Source organism: Cervus canadensis, chromosome 1, assembly GCF_019320065.1.
Source record: "Cervus canadensis isolate Bull #8, Minnesota chromosome 1, ASM1932006v1, whole genome shotgun sequence".
In the NCBI taxonomy this organism is placed as follows: domain Eukaryota; kingdom Metazoa; phylum Chordata; class Mammalia; order Artiodactyla; family Cervidae; genus Cervus; species Cervus canadensis.
In genome coordinates, this window is record NC_057386.1 from 9,851,559 (window position 1) to 9,872,057 (window position 20,499).

A 20,499-nucleotide genomic window follows, 5' to 3' on the forward strand; every position below is an offset into this window, starting at 1 on the left:
AGCAAATCCTTAGGGGTCCACTCTTGAAACAGCTAGAATTCCTCCACTGTCCACAGCTCTTCATCACCTCGGCTGTAGCCACGCAAAAGCTTCCAGCTGATCCAGCTGCTTCACTCTGGCTCAGGACGCACCGTCTACTGGCAACACAGCCAGTGTGATCGATTTCCAAGCAAGTCAGATGGTGCCCTGGACTGACTGTAAACCCCTCCAACACCCCCATTTCCTTTCAAAGTAAAGCCAATGTTCTCATAATGTCCCCCCTTGGTCTCCCATCACTGGTTCTCTTCCAGTCCTCCTCAATGCTCCATCTTTGGGTCTTTGCTCAGATGTCACCTCCTCTGTGAGGCTTGCTCCCATCCTTGCTTGGCCTCTCTGTCCCCTCCCTCAGTCCCTGGGAGCTCCTGGGGCAGCACTTCTCTGTGTCTTGTTCTCGGAACCCTCAGTACCCAGATGCGTGTCTGACACATGTTGGAAAGCAGTGAACTCTCATTGAACAGCTGGATGATTGAAAGGAAAATGAAAAAGGCAGTCATTGCCTTCCAGGTGTCCCCAGGCCACCTGAGAGGGCTGATGGATGAACAAGAACTCACAGAGCAGAGAGAGGTGCTGGGTCAGAGGTCTGCCCCGTCCATCTATCCATCCAAAGAAAGTCTTCCCACGGCTTGAGCTATCCCAACCTGCCTTCCCTTTCCAGACCCCACTTCCCAAGAGCGTGACTTCGAAGCCACTGTTCCCTTTTATTCTCTCCTGGTCACCCACATCCTGATGTGACCTTCCTTGCTGGTCAAGCTTCTTTCAGAAGACACCCCCACACACACCCCCCACCCCCACCAGGTGCAAAATGTGACAGATGCTTCTCCACCCTTACTGACAGCACATCTCATGTGACCAATTGCTCTCCCATTTCTGACATTCTCTGTCTGCCTCTGGCGGCCGCCGTGCCCCAGGACTGTGTCTGGTTGTTTCCCTTGGGCTCTGTCTTCATGCCATTGGTCTTCTCAGGCTGGCTGCCCTCCACTGGGATGATCTCATTCACCCCCATGCTTCAGTTCCCTCTACATATAATGACCCCCAAATCGATGTGTCTGACCCAACACCATCCCTGATTTCAGACTTCATCAGACAGATCATGGAAGAGAGATACAGTGTTCTAGGCACAGAAGGAACAACTCATGAAAAGTGCCAAGTCCTTAAAGGGAAATAAGTATTGGGGGCCTGTACTGGAAGATGGGTTTTTCAGTGTGGGTGAAATGTACTGGAAACGAGGTGGAGTGAGCAATGGGGCTCGTCCAGGGGAGAGATGCTGGGAGGATGTTGTCTCCATGGGAAACAGTCAGGTGGAATCAACCATGGGCATCTTCCTAATACTGCACCTCTGAGAATTTCCACACCAGAGTCTGTAATCCCTAGCCTTCTCCCACCCATCATGTCCCCAGAGAAACCCCATATAGAGGCAGAGAAAGGGGCGCCAGACTTCTCTAGTGCATCTGGCACAGCTCTCTGCCCACTCTGTGGTCTTGAGCCCAATTTGGTGGCATTCAATGTGTGGAGAGAGCCATCCCAGGATCCCCTAGTTGGCCCAACTCTGTCCCTTCAAGGCTGAGAAGCTGAATGCAAAGGATAGAGAAGAGTATGCGTGTGTGCATGCTAAGTTACTTTAGTTGTGTCCGACTCTTTGCAACCCCATGGACTATATCCTCTGTTCACGGGATTTTCCAGGCAAGAAAACTGGAGTGGGTTGCTGTATCCTCCTCCAGGGGATCTTCCTGACCCAGGGATCGAACCCCTGTCTCTTTACATCCACCTGCATTGGCAGGCGTGTTCTTTACCACTAGCGCGCCACCTGGGAAGCCAGAGAGGAGTATAGAATGTTCTAAAAAACCATATCTCGTCTCTCCCCTGGGCATTAGTGGACTTGCCAGGACCAGTTTCCTTGACCACTGCGAGCTGAGACTGAAAGGTCCTGTCTACCCTCAGCAGCCATCAAAGAAGCCAAACACTCAAGCCCCCAATAACAGCCCCCTCTGTTACCCTTAGCCATCCAGATTGAGACCCACAAAGCAGCCCTGTCTTTTCTGTTGAACCCACAGTTCCCTGCCTCCTTTCTTTCCATCTGGTGACATCCAAGGGGCTGTTCTTCTCCATGTGAGGTTTTAACCCTCCTGGTCCAGCTTCCTGGCTCGGAGGACAGGCCTCCCGGACCTCCCCCTGTGGAGTCGACATTAAAGCTGCTTCTGGCACTCAAATCGCCTCCCAGCTCTTAGCCTCTGGTTCAGAGCTTCCCTCAGAAAGTGGTGTATTTTATCTTTATGTGTCAGGATTTATATAAAAAGGGGATAGTTCAACTCTAAATGTAATGAGTTGGAAGAACAGCTCTCTGGTGGCTTTCTCTAGTGAACACAGCATCAATAACATTGATTGCTAAAAATAACTAATAACACAGGGCTAGCGGTGGCCAGGGACTGCTCCAACCCCGCCTCCAACAGGGATGCAAGGAAAGCTGGCTCTTGCCTCTGAACACAGGCTCCTCCCACAGGAGGTGCCTGGTGGTATTCAGCAGGAGGGGGAGGGGGAAATGCTCAGTGGATGCTGATGCGGGGAGGGAGGGCAGAACTCTCTAAGCCTTGGCGGACTGGCAGGGGATGAACCTCAGTTTCCATATCTGGAAAGTGGAGATTCATGGTCCTTCTTGCTGTGCTACCATCATAGATTTCTTGCATGCACATATGCCAAGTCGTTTCAGTCCTGTCTGACTCTGCAAACCTATGGACTGTAGCTGGCCAGACTCCTCTGTCCATGGATATTTAAGGCAAGAATGCTGGAGTGGGTTGCCATGCCTTCCTCCAGGGGATCTTCCCAACCCAGGGATCAAACGCAACTACGTCTCCCACCTTGGCAGGCAGGCTCTTCACCACTAGCACCACTTGGGAAGCCCCCATAGATTTCTTGAGGGGATGCAATTCCATGGTACTTGTGCAGGTCTTAGCCTCCTGCCTGTTACATGGGGAGCAGTTCCATACACGCTTAAGCTTGCAATGCTTATTCTTGAAACAGTCCAGGAAGGGAATCCGGGCAGAAGCAGTTAGCAAGTGGAGTCTGAGATTGACACAAAGGACCCTACTAGTGATCAGCCCCAAGGGAGATAAATGGTGTTTAGGATTAAGGGTCACCCGAATCAGAGAAGCTATAGTTTTTGACAAGGCAGACAGACAAGCATAGGTTATGTGCATCCCATTTACTTCCAGAGGCTTCTTCTCTGGGTTTGACGACAACTGGATGGAGAGTCTCCACCACACATGCAAAATTAATTCCCGCACTCCCTCAGCTGTGGTCACTCTGCCCTTGACAGTGCTGGCCGGCTTCTCCCAGAACAGGCAGCGTGCTTCAATAGGAATCTGTGCTGGGGTGAGGCAGGGAGTCTTCTGCTGGCAGGTCAGCTCAGCCAGTGTGGCTTCCTGCCTTTCTAGAAGGATTTACTTGCCTAACCTCTCTCTCTGCTTCCCTCCCTCCTCCCAGGACTTCAGGAAAGGAAACGCAAATTAAAGGTGAGGTGTTAAGGGCTGGGGGAGTGAAGGACCATGATAAAAATAAAAATGCCAGCCTGCCGTTGAGAAAGAGAGCTACTTAGCTGGCCCCAAACAAGCCTAAGTTTATAGAGATGAAATAATGTGTTTTTAAATTAATGGCATAAATGTCAGCTCTGATGGCAGGGGTATTAAAGCATACGATCACTGAAGTACTCTTTGTGAGGTTATTTTCTGTCTCCTGCACGCCTTGGGTATGTGGAAACACCGATGGCTCTCTCTGGACCCCGCATTTTGGATTCTGGGGTAACTTCATCAGTTGAACTGGAGTGTGAGTGATGCAAAGTTGCTATGGAGTTGCATTCAGTTAGCTCATCCACCTGGATTTGTAATGAAATATGGGTGGTATTTGCAGCTCTCTGCTTCAAGTGCGGGAACCTGTTGAAGTACCTTGCAAACACTCCTTGTTGGGGATGCTTCTCTCTGGGTGGGAGGAATGGGGCTGAGGGCACATCTCAGGGTCCAGCATCATTAACACACCCCCTTGAATCCAATAGGTCCTTCCTGTATCAGCCATGGGCCCTGCAGGCCTCCGGAATGGCTCACTGCCTGAGAAGCAGAACCAAACCCTGAGTTTTCTCTGAAGTCTCCCTTGATCTCTGTTCTCAGGGACAGGCAGCCGTGTCAGAGATTTCCTCTCATGGAGCACAGGGGTAACACAGCCCTTTCCTGTAGCCATCCCCAGAACCTTTCTGGATGGCCCCATGTGACTCCTCCGTGTTCAGTGGGAAGAGACAGAACTCTCTTTGCAGGTTGGAGCTGCATGTGACAGCTGCTGTTGTTGTTGTTGTTTAGTCACTAAGTCATGTGTGGCTTTCCGTGGATTGCAGCACACAGGCTTCCCTGCCCTTCACCATCTCCTGGAGTTAGCTCAAACTCACGTCCATTGTGTTGGTGATGCCATTCAGCCATCTGATCCTCTGTCGTCCCCTTTTCCTCCTGCCTTCAGTCTTTCCCAGCATCAGGGTCTTTTCCAATGAGTCGCTCTTTTCATCAGGTGGCCGAAGTATTGGAGCTTCAGCATTAGTCCCTTATGTAAAAATGTCCATGGAACAAAACCTTGAATTTCACAATGCTCAGTCTCACTCGTGGGCTGGCGATGTGAATTTGACCATCCAACTCCCACAGTCTAATGAGACCCTGCAACTTAGAAACCCCAAAGCCAAACCCTGGAACCCCAGTACCAACTTTGCCCAATCCCTCGTTCTAAGGCTTTCATGGGTGATCACTGTTTGGGGGTTACTCTGAATGGTCATGAATTTTCAGTAGTCATGCCAAAGTAGGAGGAGGGTTGATTTAAAGACAAAGGGAGTCGTGGACCCCAAAGGCATCAGGACATATCAGAGGACAGAACCTAAAGAGTATCTACATGTGACTGGGAGAGAGGCAAGATGAGGAAGATCAGTGTGTACGCTTCACAGAGCCAGAAAGTGTGGTGGGACCACCCACACCCCCAGCACAGCATCTATCACAATGTATCTTGATGTCCATGCTCCATTACCCTGAAAGCAACCAGAGGACCCAAGCAGGGCCCTAAATTGTGCCAAGAGCACGGGCTCATAGAAGGTGCTCAATAAATATTGAAGGCAGGAATTAAGATGTTAGTCTATCATGATAATATATCTATGCTCACACTTACATTCTGCACTGAACACACACACACACACACACACACACACACACACACAGTGTACTGCCCATAGAGGTGTTCAATGCTGCAGAGGGTAGCGCTGGGCTTCCCTTGCTGGATAATGAGAGAACAGCAGTATGCCGAATGCTTAGAACAGAGCCTTTTGCTTTCTTTCCTCCACTCTGTTCTGCCACTGGAGACCTCTGACTATTGTATTCTGATTCCACCAATGTGAAGCAGGCTTTGGGAGGGGGAAATCACCCATTCCCTTTATATTAGGAAAGTAAGAAGCAAACAGACTTCATTTTGGAATCTAGCCTTTCTTTTGGGAGTTGGTATAAAAGGTAATCCTCCCTGAAAGCCTTGCTTTGGCTTGATGGGGTTTTATATTTGCCCTCATCATTGATCTCCCCTGCACCGAAATGAGACTTCTGAAGCACTTGCTAGGCTGGACCATCAGAGATGGAGGTCTCAGTAGCCTTTTGTCTTTTTACAATGCTGCCATTATTAATGCTTTACATTTACACTACATTCCACAGTTTTCCAAAGCCACTTAAAGGTATTGTCTCATTTAATCCTCCCAGTAACCCTGTAAGGTAGTAGGGCAGGTCTTACCATCTCCACCAAACAAAAAAAGAAGCTGAGAACTTGGGGGAGACAGTGACTTACCCAAGGGTACACAGGGGTCAGCAGGAATTGTCTCAGTTCCTTACCTGCCACTCACATAAAGACACTCTTTCTTCCGTTAATCTGCTGCTTTGGGGGGAAGGGGGTGACGAATAGGAAATAGGGCCACCCTGTAGCAATGGTGTGGCTCTCAAATGAGCCAGAGGGATGAGATGAGGCAGGGAGGGCTGTTAGTGATGCATCCTGGTTAGAATTTCAGCCTCAGCACTGGTACAAGATGGGGAACTGAATCAGAGAGAGAGGGAGCCCCTAGTTGGCATGGGGTTGGCTAGAACTTGGGTAGAACTTGGGAAGTGAAGACGCAGTCTCACACATGGTCATTCATTCAGCTATCAGGACAGGTAAATATCTATACTACAGGACACTAGTGTCTCCAACTGTGGCTTTCTGGCTGCCTCATACAGTTAGAAGAGCACAGTCAATTGAACTAGTTTTTTAATTCCTCTTCAGTAAGTTATTGCTTTTTCTTAGATTTCCCCACATTTGAAACCCCTTGGAAGAATTTTGGACTTGAGGGCCATCTAGCAGATTAGAACAAGCACACCTGTCATCAAATCCTGGTATCAAATAGCTGTACTCTAATTTAGTAGATGGGTTTCCCTGGTGACTCTGGTAAAGAATTCACCTGCCAATGCAGGAGATGCAGGTTCAATTCCTGAACTGGGAAGGTCCCCTGGAAAAGGAAATGGCAACCCGCCTCAGTATTCTTGCTTGGGAAAACCCCATGGACAGAGGAACTTGGTGGGCTACAGTTCATGGAGTTGTAGAGTCGTATATAACTTAGTGACTGAACAACAAGCAAGGAATTCAGCAGATGCCTTCACTTCTAGAGAAACAGGGAAAGCAATGGGGTGTGGGAGAGAGAAAGAGTTCAGCACCACGGACAGATGCCCACGGGGACCTGGGGCTGCCAGCCACCTGCTGAGCTCCAGGCTGGGGGCTGGTAACTCAGCCTCCGTTCATCTCTGTCCCATGCTTAGAAGCACATGGCACTCATTTATCACCTGGAAACAGCAGACGGTGCTTATAGAGGCTCATGTCACCGCTGATCTGCCTTCATCAAATCTGAAACGTGATTGCTTGTCACTTGTTTTTTAATTCATTTCCCCAACAACCCTCCATTTGAATAACTTTCTAAAGTTTTGTCCATCAGGAGGAAGAGATTCCTATCTGGAGGTGGGTAAGGCTAAGATTTGCTAAGGAAGAGCTCAATACACAGTTCAAACATCCTGAGTTTCTACCAGATAATGATGTCTGTGAGCTTTGCTCAGAGCCCCGTTCACCTCTCCAGCCTCACTTGGTCCAAGTCAGAGGCTCCACATAAGAGGGAATGGCCACCACAGGACGTGCTCGGACTTGGGGATCTTCTCTAAGGCTACGGTTTAATCTGGCACCAGTGGCTGGGGCCCGGGAGACGTGCTGTATGCAGATAAATTCTGCCACATGTGTGCTCACTAAATCCACCACGCTGGAAACACATTTGGAGGCAATCCTGCCTGCCCACAGCAGATTTTCCAGATCCTGGCAATTGGAGCATGTTAAGGGCGACATACAGCTGCCAGGTCTGATTTCTTAAATCGAGATTCGTTTTGTGGGGGAAGGCAGGAGGGAAAAATTAGTGCACAACCTGTCGGGGTGAGGGAGGGAGGGACGGCGGCTGCCTTGGCCTCTTTGTGCCTTCTGAGTGGGAGCCAATTATTTTCCAGCAAGTGACTTCCAGCTCGGGGAAGCGGGAGGGGCTTCTGTAAGCAATCTGGCATAAGAATTGCCCAAGTTCAAACTGAAACCTGACTAAGGTACAGTGCTGAGTGAAAGCTCAGAAGTTGTTGGTGTGTATTTTGTGTTATTCATTCTTCCCTGAGTTTTCCCTTGGTTTCCTGCCCTGCCCCCATCGCCCAGCTTTCCCCACAGCACCACCATGTCATCTCCATCACACAGGGGAGAGGTGGGCCAAGCAGCTGCCCAGGGCTTGGCTCAGGAAGCGGCCTGGCACCTCTGCCCACCCCAGCTGAGAGTGATGGAGGAAGTGTGAGAATGACCAGTGTATCTATGTGTGGCTGGGCGACAGTGCTTTATGAGAGTGCTGAGAAGTGGGGGATCTGCGGGTATGTTTGTGGGTATCCGTCTGTCTGTGGCAGGACAATGAGAAAGTGCAGCTATTTGTAAATAATACTAGTTATTGAGGTTTTACATAATAGATAAGCCAGTGTCGTTCCCAGTAGTGATGGCCTTTTCTATTCTTCCACTGCTCAGCTGGAGCTTGTGAGGGACTGGAAGATCGGGGTTGGGGGAGTTGAGGGACAAGGGGTTGGAGGAGGGCAGAGGCAGAAACGAGGTGAATTAGAGGGACTTTTGTTGCATTTAATATCAATTCATTTTGCAGACTGCTGACATGGCCAGATTCCACAGCTCGGAATTTATGGGGCTCCCTCGTGCGCAGACTCAAACAGAAAGTACAAAAGAACTTTTTATAAAATGACCTACCATCAGCAAAAAAATTAAAAAAATTTACCCCCCCCAAAAGGTACCAACATCACCACACACACACATATACACACACACAATCTGATTTTGATTTTCTTGGTTTAGGGTACTTAGTTTCATTATGTAATAATCACATCCTTTGCCAGAGTCATGCCATGTTTCATTACCTTATGGCAGACTTTATATTAGATGTATACCCAAAAGTGATTAGTATAATGAGAATGTCAAGAAAAGGAATCCACTGAAGAAAGGGCACAGTCCCCTGACCTGGACGAGAGTGGTCCTCTACCAGTCCCATCCCCAGGGTGCTGGGATCCCGTGACAGTGCCTGATGAAAGACTCCATGCCCAGACTGAGCCACATGCTTCTTCTGCAGCCACTCTGCCATGGTCCTCCTCCTCCTCTCCCCCATCTTCCTCTTCTCCCACCAGCTCTTGGCCAGTGTTGCTCTCTGTGTTTGTTCATTTTCCTAAAGTGCCCTCCAAGGCCCACAACCTTCTCCTCTGGGGCTGTACAGAGTTCCCTTTTCCCCCAGCCAGGCTTGGGTCTGAGGCCGCCTGAGCTGGGGGACTAGAGTCACACCAGAGCTGAAAGAGAATGGCTCTCAGCAGACCTCTGACTTCTTGGACTCTCTCTCAGGGATTCAGGGCTGCAACTTCCATGGCTGCCATGGGATTCAGCCTCCTGTTGCCTGCTCATCTGTGGCTGAGGTGCCCTCCACCATCCAGGCATTGATCCCTTTGAAGCAAAGAAGATGTGGAATCCACCTCTCTGGGGCCATGTGACCTCCTGGAGTTGTCCCCCTGACATCAGTGCTCAGTTCAGTTCAGCTGCTCAGTCCTGTCTGACTCTTTGTGACCACACGGACTGCAGCACGCCAGGCTTCCCTGTCCATCACCAACTCCCGGAGCTTACTCAAACTCATGTCCGTCGAGTTGGTGATGCCATCCAACCATCTCATCCTCTGTCGTCCCCTTCTCCTCCTGCCTTCAATCTTTCAGTGTTAGGGTCTTTTCTAATGAGTCAGTTCTTTGCATCAGGTGGCCAAAGTATTGGAGTTTCTGCTTCAGCATCAGTCCTTCCAATGAATATTCAAGACTGATTTCCTTTAGGATTGACTGATTGGATCTCCTTGCAGTCCAAGGGACTTTCAAGAGTCTTCTCCAACACCGCAGTTCAAAAGTATCAGTTTTTCAGTCTCAGCTTTCTTTATAGTCCAACTCTCTCATCCATACGTGACTTTCTTTATAGTCCAACTCTCACATCCATACATGACTACTGGAAAAACCATAGCTTTGACTAGATGGACCTTTGTTCACAAAGTAATGTCTCTGCTTTTTAATATGCTGTCTAGGTTGGTCACTGCTTTTCTTCCAAGGAGCAAGCATATTTTAGCTTCACTCATAGCTCAGTTGGCATCACTGAGACCCTCTCTAATCGTCTTCAGCAACCCAGGGGGTTCTGGGGAGCAGGTTGGGCTCTGGCCTCCCAGAGAAACAGTGATTGATGTAGGACAAACACATGGAAGTCCGGCAGAGCTGTCATCAGCATGGCGCTGGTCACAGAGCCGGATGGCTACACAACACAATGGACCGTGTCCTTTCCAGGATAGAAGATTAGGCCTGAGTCATGTTTTATTTACAGCAGACAGGGCTGGCCACACTGACCCATGTGTAGATTCCAGCCCACCTGGGGCAGCCTTCAAAAAGCCATGCCTTTGGAATCAGGGACTACAGAAGCTGACTGTGGTGACTCATGTGCCCAGGACACTTCCTTCCACCTACTCTTCTGAACTGCTTTGGACAGCCAAGTAGAAAAGCCCATCTGTCCTACTACATCCAATAGTCACATAGAGGGGGGAAAAACACACAAGCCAATAAGCATACAAATTACAAAACAAAGCACGTGTCCAGAAAGGCATAATGGGTGTTAGCATCCCATTCTGGCAGCTTCACTTGGTGGAGAGCTCGCCACCAGCAGATATAAGATGCATCTGGGTCAGGTCACTCGAGTCAGCAGTGATGGAGCAAACCGTCAGTAGGAGGGAGATGTGGGCTGGCTAAGGCAGTCTGGGAACACGGAAAATGTCTTCTAGGAGCAGAAAGAAGATCCTAGGGATTAGCTGCTTTGTCAGTACACTGTGGAGAAAAGGAACAGTGTCTGCATCTCCCTAGCACCAAAAACATGCTGGGCACCGTGAGTGTGGTGGAGGGCGACAAAGATGAGCCTGAATAAAATCTGCGTCTGGTTGCTCCCGCCCAGGTGGAGAAGACAGGTCAGGAGCCAGGGCATTGCTCCATGATTAGTGAGCATGGAGCCACAGTGATGCCTGTACAGCAGGGAGAAGGGAGGTGGAGGCCAGGATGGCTTCATGGAAGAGGTGATGTTTGGGTACAGTATCAGGGGACAGGGAGCCTTCAAGGAAGAGAAGGGCATTCCAGGCAAAAGCACAGAGCACAGCCAGCATGTCATTTGACAGACAGCACTGAGAAGATTCTGTCATCCCTGAGTCAGTCCCCGATGACGGTGGCACATGTGAGGCAAGCTGAGGATGTCTGGAGACCCACCTCTTCTCACCTCTGTCCCGCACTTACACACCGTGAGTATGTGTGTGGGGATGGGGGGGATTGGTGTGAAAGAGGGTGGGGGTCTTCCGTGGGGGCTGCACTATCACACCATCTGATGCCACGTGGTATTGTCTCCGATGGCAGCAGAGACAGGAGTAAACAGCCTGTCCCAGGGGTGCGGATCGATCCGAGGCGGGGTGGCTGCATTTGAGCCCTGGAATGTGCAGATGGCCAGGCTCAGAGACAGGACGGCGATGTCTGCAACCGGACAGTGCTGTTTGGAGTCAGCATTGTTGAAGTGCTCCCAGCAGCAGATGCAACTGGACTTGGGCAGACCAGGTGGACATGGGAAACGAGTCAATAAACAGGAGGCGGGGTGCAGGGTCCAGGTGGCTGCCATGCCGAGATGCTGAAGAGAGCAGGATGTCTCACCTGGGAGCTAATCCCTAAGGCAAACTCAGTGGGACAGAGTGATGGCCCACCCGGGGGGTGATGCTGGTCAGGTCAAGCTCTCCTATGGGATGAATTATGTCCCCCAAATCCATAGGCTGAAGCTCTAACCCCCAGCTCTTCAAAATTCAACTGTATTTGGAGAGAGGGTCTTTAGAGAAGTGGTTAATTTAAATGACATCATTAGGTTAGGCCTCAATGACTTTGGCCACCTGATGCAAAGAGCCAACTCATTGTAAAAAAAAAAAAAAACAAAACCCTGATGCTGGTAAAGATTGAGGGCAGGAGGAGCAGTGGGTGATAGAGGATGAGATTATTGGAGGGCATCATCGACTCAGTGGACATCAGTTTGAGCAGCACACAGCCTGGTGTGCTGCAGTCCATGGGGTCGCAAAGAGTCGGACACAACAGAGCGACTGAACAATATGACTGGTGTCCTTACAAGAAGAGACTAGGACATAGACATGGACAGAGGGGACTTCCCAGGTGGCACTATGGGGCAGGACTTGCCTGCCAATGCAGGAGATGTAAGAGACGCAGGTTTGATCCCTGGGTCAGGAAGATCCCCTGGAGGAAGGTCATGGCAATCCATTCCAGCATTCTTGCCTGGACAATCCCAGGCAAGGGACAGAGGAGCCTGGTGGGCTACAGTCCCTAGGGTCACACAGAGTCAGACACGACCGAAGCGACTTAGCGCACACTCACGCACGCACGGAGGGGTGACTGTGTGAAAACAGAGATAAGATGGCCATCTACAAACCTTCAGACATCCAGCCTCCATATCTATGAGGAAATAGATGTCTGTTTTTTAAGCCGCCCAGTCTGTGGTTCTTGGTTATGGCAGCCCGAGCTGACTGATACAGGTCCCAACAGCTCAGTACTGCTCTGGGAGCACCAAGAATCCAGTGGATATGGGAAGTCAGAAAGAAAAATGGTGACATCACTCAAAAATGGGAGATATGATCCTGCTAAACAGCAGCTGATTTCCAACGAAAATATTTTTTGTTCCTTAATTAAAGTGAAATTAATTACATTGATATTGGATTGGCAAAAGCATTTGTTTGGATTTTTCCATTAACATTTTACTTTGGGCGAAAATCCTGAGGGAGTGGAAAATCCACATGTAGAGAAGATATAGATACAGAAAAATCTACCAAACAGAGTCATTTATGGATGAGAAAGCAGGACAGTGGGAACTCTGCCTGGATCGGTGGAGAAAAAGCACTTCAGATAAAGCACGTATCGTTATTGTTGTTATGTTATTATTCTTTTGCCTGTGGTGATTGACTTCTCAACATGTTTTAGTCCCCAAACCAACGTTTTTAGGATCTGAGGGAAATACCAGGAGCTTCCTATGAGTCCAAGCCAGAGACCCTGGTGATTTGAGGGGGAAGTGACATTGTTTTTTGTTTCCAGAGAAGATGAATGGGCCTTAGGAGAGAAAGAACTGGCATTTCAGAAGGTTGCAACTTATGTGGCTACATTTATAGACAAAATCCCAAAGAGAAGACTCACACCTGTTGGGATGAAACTACTTCCTGCAGTTACTTTAGGGGAACAGGTGCCTTTCTTCCTCACCATCAGCTCCTGAAATCCTGTGGTCACCAGACCACCCCTTCCCAGCCCCTGCCCATCAGCAGTCTGAACATACGCCCCAAACAGTGGGCTCCAGCTGGAAGACACTCTTCCTCCAGGGTCGGCCTGGGAGAACCCCAACAGAGCACTCTGGGTCCCAGCCCCAGGATCAAGTTCCCCTTATGTCAGGAGCCATGGATGTGCTCTAAACTTTTCCATCACTCTGGTCCCTCTGGCCCTCAAGCCATCCATCTGGGTTGTACCTGGACTTGGTACCTATCTGAGCAAGCAGTTAATAGAAGACAACATCTCAGAGTGACATGGCCCCTGAGCCTCTGCATAAGGCTCGTGCAAAGCGGTGGTGGCAGGGGGTGGCATGGGGAACTGTCTCCTTTGGGAGATTTCTTTTCAAGACCTAAAGCCTCAAAGATGCCCAAACATGTGATCCCCAGGAAGGCTTCAGCCCACCTTCTAAAGGCCTGTCTTCTGCAGATTGATTTCATAGGTATGTATGTGTCTGTCTGTCTTTATGTGTGGGAAGGGTGGGGAGAGGAGAGCTCCATTGGAAAGTGAGTTTCCAAGTCAGTTTAATTTCCCTCACCCCAAGACAGAGGAATAGAAATGTACATGGGCACAGAGCAGCAGGGGTCACAATGGCCAAGAGGTGGGGACGCCAGTGTCCACAGATGGATGAATGGATAAATATGACGTGGATGAACACAATGGAACCTTAGTCTTATAAAGGAAGGAAAGTCTGACAGTGCTACAACGTGGCTGAACCTTGAGCATGTTATGCTCAGTGAAGGAAGCCAGACACAAAAGATCAGATAAGGTATGACTCCACTTATTTGAGGCCCCTAGAACAATCAAACTGATAGAGACAAAAGTAGGATGGTGGGTACCAGGGTCAGGGGAATTGGGGTTAGTGTTTAATGGGAACAATATTTCAGTTGAGAGAGATGAGAAAGTTCTAAAGGTAGATGGTGATGATGGTTGCACAAGAATGAGAATGTGCTCAATGCCACTGAACTGTTAACATAGAAGTGGTTGAAATGGTACATCTTGTTCTGTGTATTTTACAGCAATTAAAAAATAAAATTTAAAAATAGTTGTACATCCACTGAACTCTCACCATGCACCAGGCACTGTCCTGATTCCATCATATACAGTAAATAACACTTTCATCATCAACAGTCCTTCAAGAAAGATGTTATTAACCCATTTTAAAGAGAAGAAACTGAGGTATAGAGATTGTTCACTTTTTAAGACAGCTAATTTTATGTTGTGTGAATTTCGATCCAATATACTCTTTAGAAATGCATGTATAGAATACGTCAGTATCCATATATTTTGGGCTTCCCAGGTAGATCAGTGGTAAGAATCTGTGGGTTCAATCCCGGGGTTGGGAAGATCCCCTGGAGAAGGAAATAGCTACCTACTCCAGTATTTTTGCCTGGGAAATCCCATAGACAGAGGAGCCTGGAGGGTTACAGTCCATGGGGTCATAAAAGAGTCAGACACAACTCAGTGGCTAAACAACAACAGTCCATATAATATATATATATATTCTGAAATTGAATACAAATATACCAGAAATCTGTTTACTGATGGTTGATTTGGTATATGACTCAATAAACAACTGCTCCCTGTGGGCACCTTTCTCCCAGAGCCTGCCTTGCCCTTCTCTGAATGGTCTGGAGCAAGCTGTAGGCCTGCGGAGGGTGGGGGGTGGGGAGTGTCTATAACTGGACTTGTCAGGGCAAAGATGCTCTTAGGGAGGCTTATAACATCACTTCATGGATGGTGACACCACCCTGCCCCCGGCCCATGCTAAGCCTGTGGACACTAGCCCACAGGCTGGGGATTTGGGGGTTTTCAAACCTGGTTTTATTAAAAGTCCCTAAACAGTTTCTCTTTGGAGGCTTACCTGTCTTATTAAATAATAAGTCACATGGGCTGGGAGAACTGACGAGCCTCACATCATCAATATCTACTTTCCTTTATCGTTTAGAGAGAAATGATAGTTTATTCCTAGTAATGGTTGCTGGGCGCAGACCACTTGATAAATAGATGTGATTAAAAATGAACTAAATTAACATCACCTTTCAGCTGACAATGGGAAAAAGCTGCCAGATGCCGTGTATGTGCACAGGTCCATGTGCATGGGTGTACATGTGTGTGAGGGCACACATGTATGTGTATGTGTGTAAACATGTGTGTGTGCATTCATGTGCACTGCTAGTGTGTGGACACGCCTGCACACATGTTCTGTGGACTCAGGAAGGACATCCATGAAGGAAGGGACATGGATGGGGATTCAGACCCATTACCCTCTGTGCAGGCAGGTGTGAATTGGGAGTTGATACATTGTAACTGCAGTGACCCTAAGTTCAGTTCAGTTCAGTTCAGTTGCTCAGTCCTGTCCAACTCTTTGCAACCTCATGAATCGCAGCACGCCAGGCCTCCCTGTCCATCACCAGCTCCCGGAGTTTACTCAAACTTATGCCCATCGAGTCGGTGATGCCATCCAACCATCTCATCCTCTGTCGTCCCCTTCTCCTCCCACCCCCAATCCCTCCCAGCATCAGGGTCTTTTCCAATGAGTCAACTCTTCGCATGAGGTGGCCAAAGTACTGGAGTTTCAGCTTCAGCATCAGTCCTTCCAATGAACACCCAGGACTGATCTCCTTTAGGATGGACTGGTTGGATCTCCTTGCAGTCCAAGGGCCCTAGGGAAGCCCATTTCTCAAAGATGGTCTTTGCAGAGGTCTCGATAATGTGAACGATCATCTCCTAATTCTTATTTGGAAAATTAATCTTCTGCTTTTTTAAAACATGGTGCAGTGTTTTAGAAATAGGGTCAGTGGTTAGTGCCTGTTTTAGTCTTTGTAAATCTACCTGAGGGTCTTCCCATGTGGTGCTAGTGGTAAAGAACCTGCCTGTCAAAGCAGGAGACGTAAGAAATGCAGGTTTGATCCCTGGGTTGGGAAGATCCCCCGGAGAGGGCATGGCAATCCACTCCAATATTCTTACCTAGAGAATCCCATGGACAGAGGAACCTGGTGAGCTACAGTCCATAGGGTTGCAAACGATCAGACATGACTGAAGTGACTTAGCATGCATGCATGCAAACCTACCAGAGGGGATTGGTTAACAAAATTATGGTACTTCAATGCAGTGAAATAATATTCAATCATTAAAAATAAGGTAAATATCTGCCTAGAAATAAGTTTCTGAAAATACTGTTAAGCAACAACAAAACCCCAAGTTACAAAACAACGCCTATAGGGTGAAATAAATCAGGAAACTCTTACATGTAGAAAACTCTGGAAGATGACAAGACATTGAGGTGTAAACAGCGGCTGCTTCTGGTAGTCGGATTATGGGTATGTGCTCTTCCTTCATTTTTCCTGGCTGCATTTTCTACAACGATCATCTATCACTTATGTAATAATGAAAAGGTACTAAGAGATTGTTTTCATTTGAAAAGGGGGGTGGAAAAAAAGGGATCCCACTGAAGGTCTTTAGACCCTGCCAGCCCCAGGGGAGGAAGGTGAAAGGGCTTCCAGGAGACAAGCAGAAGGCTGGCACTCTTGGCTCTGACTCTGCATCTCCCAGGATGTTGGTGGCTCTTGGGCTTCAAGAAGGCCTGGAGTGCTACAGTCCATGGGGTTGCAAAGAAAGCCTGAAAGCCAGAGTCGTCTCCTCAGAGTGAGATGTACCCACACCCACTCGTGTCCGTGGGAGAACCAAAGCCTTCAGTCTCATTTGGCTCCTGCCTCACACCACTTCCCTTGAGGGATCACACACTCATTCCTCAGACACTGAAGAAGCTCCCTGGCTTGGTGACCAGGTGTCGGCCCAATGTGGCCACTCTCTCCCCACCCTGGGGGCCTGAGGCACCATCAGGGCAGGAGGTGCTGCTCTGGCAGTTTGGTTTTTGACCAGTCATCAAACCTGCCCCCCTCCCCACCACCCCTGCTACCAGGTCCACTGCCCCATGGCCTGGAGGCTCAGTTCAGTTGCCCAGTCGTGTCTGACTCTTTGCGATCCCATGGACCACAGCACGCCAGGCTGTCTTGTCCATCACCAACTTCTGAAGTTTACTCAAACTCATGTCCATTGAGTCGCTGATGCCATCCAACCATCTCATCTTCTATCATCCCCTTCCCCTCCTGCCTTCAATCTTTCCCAGCATCAGGGTCTTTTCAAATGAGTCAGTTCTTCGCATCATGTGGCCAAAGTACTGGAGTTTCAACTTAAGCATCATTCCTTCCAATGAATATTCAGGACTGATTTCCTTTAGGATGAACTGGTTGGATCTCCTTGCAGTCCAAGGGACTCTCAAGAGTCTTCTCCAACACCACAGTTCAAAAGCATCAATTCTCCAGTGCTCAGCTTTCTTTATAGTCCAACTCTCACATCCATACACATGTTCCCGAAAACAAGGCCAACAAAGCATACTCAGACCACTCATCTCCAGGAGCACATGGACCTCTGTGAAGTTAATTCACGCCTCCGCCCTCCCGGCCATAGTGGAAGGACCAGGGGGACAGGATTGCCAGTCACTGAAGGTAGTACTTTCACCCAGCACAACAGTGATGCCATCCCTCAAAGGTCCTGGGCAGGATACAAGAGAGCTGCCTCTGCACGTGGCTGAGGGTCCTGGTATAAGTCAGCGGCCTTTCAGAGACCGGTCTCCTTCTTGGTCATAAAAGCAGGGAGTTGCACGAGAAGCTCCCCGGCTCTCCCCCACTGCTCAGACATTCTGTGATACTCTATGGGTGTCAAGATACAAGGCGCATGACATTCTTCTTTGACAGCAATTGGACCACAGCAATGCCGTATTCCCACTTCCTTCATATTTCAGGATTAGGAACAGAGTTTTGAGAAAGAATCCTCACCAACATGGAGTGTCTCTACCACACACACACACACACATACCAATGTCACAGCTCAACCCCATGAAAGGCCTCCAGAGTTGACTCCAAATCGAGGACACAAAAAAGTCCAGTGACAATGCCCTCACTCAGCTCCCTACACCCTGGGGATCCTACCCTAGGGACGCTACTCTGTCCTCTACAACCCCCGGCTGGAGGAGGCCAGTTTTGGGCTGACACGCCCACAGCCAGAAGGACATGTTTGCCTTCCAAGACAGTTCATGGACAAACCACTTCCGCCTGGCACATGCTAATCGAGGGACTGGGGACCCGGAAGATGTGAGTCCCTGTGCCAGCCCCTCACTTCCTAGCCCCCCGGGGTCCTCATGCACAGTGGGGAAGGGGGTGACGGTTCCGACAGGGCTGGGTGAGGCTCAGCCACGGCAGCAAATGTCACCACTGCAGAATCATGAGACTTCTCAGCGCGATGTTCTGAACTGGCCTCTCAGGAGAGGTGGAGAGGCCATCTCCTCACCAGGCCCCCTCTCACGGGTGGACCAGCCCTGGATGTCCCTTGAGCAGGCATTGCGGGCTGCAGGTGACAGGGAGGCCTGGCCCAGCCATGGTACGATGTCCATCACAGGGGACCAGCAGCTTGCGCCGTCTCTGATTTATTACTTTTTCCCTTCTTGGTGGTCCCCAAACAGAAACAGATGACAGACCATAAAAAATGCTGTAAAGTGATCAGAAAAGCCAAGGAGATGCAGAGCGACTCCAACAGGGATGTTCTCCCATTACAGGAAGATGAGCTTTTCCAGTGTCTCTGTCTACTAACAGAAGGCCCGCGCCCTTGTCTGCCAGTTCTGGACAGAACATAATTGAAACAGGCTGGGTGGCCACTCCTCCAGAAGGCCCCTGAACTGCCAGAGGGAGAAAGCATTTGGAAAAGATGCCCGTCAGCTCTTTCTGCCTCTTCCTGGCCCACCTCCCTCCCACTTGGCCTGTGTGGGCTGGGCAAAGAGCAAGAGAGGTGTCACAGCTCTGAGCTAGACAAGCTCCTGAAAGGGCAGGGAGCCTCTGCTGGGCCATTTTTCAGACTTTAATTCCACTGAGTGAAACTTCAAAAGGCTTTCCACTTGCTCAGTCCAAATTCCCTCTTTGCCTTGGGCGAACACCGCCCTCCAAGGAGATGGGCCAGCTGATCGTCGGGTGGCCTGCTGTGGATGCCAGCATCAGGCTGGGCATTTCCGCTGCACAGAAGCAGAAACACCCACGGATGGCTTCCTTACCAACTGGAGAAACCCAGAAGGAGTCAAACGACAGGGCCCGAAGCTTCCCGAGGCAGCGGGCCATTGTGGCCACACACCCAGCTGTGAGTCTCGGCTGCCATAAAGAAGTTGGAGGCCGTGACCTCACTGAACCCTGCTCCCCGACCCAAAGGAGGACAAATTCTAGGAACGTCTCCTATGGCACCATATTGAGAATAAACATGGCAGGAACTAACCTGTCCCTAGCCCCAGGCTCTCAGCAGTGTTAGCTGATAATCCCCAGCTCAGAATGCTGAGGCCAGCACACCCCTGATGCTCTTGAATTTCATCTGAGAGCAGACTCGGGATGCCTGTCCTTGGAGAGCTTCCCTGGGTCCTCCCCACTCTGTTCCCCAGGCATCCTTTCTCTCTCTACAGGTGTTTCTAACTCAGGCTGAACTGTTCTTGCTTTGGACCCCAGGAGTGGAAGACAAGGTCAAGAGGGAGGCATCTTGCCCAGTGACCATCCTGAGGGTCTCTTTTCCACGCATAGATGTGTAGGCATAGAAGGTCAGGAGCAAAATGCTGGGGAGGAGGGGAGGCAGGAAAGCCCAAGATGTCCTCTCCCTTGGCCTCCTCCCAGGGGCACAGAGGCCTCACCCGAGTCCCTCTTGTGCCCCACGGGGGCGGTGGCCTTTCCCCCCAGGGCCTCCTCTGTTCCAGCTCCATGGAAACCGGGGAGCGCTTCTCCACGTTGGTCCCCAGACCCGCCAGCCTAGGCCCTGGGCCTCTGCGGTGGAGGAGACCAAGGTGAAGGGAACCCCATGCCCTGTCCGGGTTCAGCAGCTAGGCTCCCAGAGAGTCTGGGAGAGAGTTTGGCCCCAGGCCCTCTTGAGAGAGTTTTCTTTTATATTTATTAACCCACTTTCTCTCCTGGCCCTTCGGAGCAATGAGGAAACCTCAGCCAAGGCTATTAATAGGCCGAAGCCGTCCCTGGGGAGGACAATGAGCTCAGACCCACAGCACAGGTGCCAAGCATAATGAAGGTTCTTGAGCTGCCTAAATATAGGCTGCGGCCGCGTCGGGGTGCTGAGCATGGTCTGCCTGTGGCCACCCAGCCCCGCTCCCCGCCACCACCTGAGCCAGACCAGGCCCTGCCGAGAAAGGACCTTTTGTCACCCACACGTCCACCCCAGGTCAGACCTGGTGGGAGCCGCTGAGAAAGTGGGGGAGGGGTCGGCAAAATGACATGCAGTATAAATGATGCCTGTAAACAGCGAGTTTAATAAAAAAGGCTGTGAGGGAATTTATGGGCAACCCAAAGATCATTAAAATTATTTATCTACTTACCTCCCTTGCTGGCTGATCAGTCTATTAATTATCTATCATACACTC

General features: G+C 49.7%; 1 protein-coding gene across 4 annotated transcripts in view; it reads right to left on the minus strand.

Annotated features, from left to right (window-relative positions):
* The window catches only part of RBFOX3 (RNA binding fox-1 homolog 3), a 430,522-nt gene that overhangs the window by 175,443 nt on the left and 234,580 nt on the right, over nt 1-20,499 (minus strand). The window lies entirely within an intron of this gene.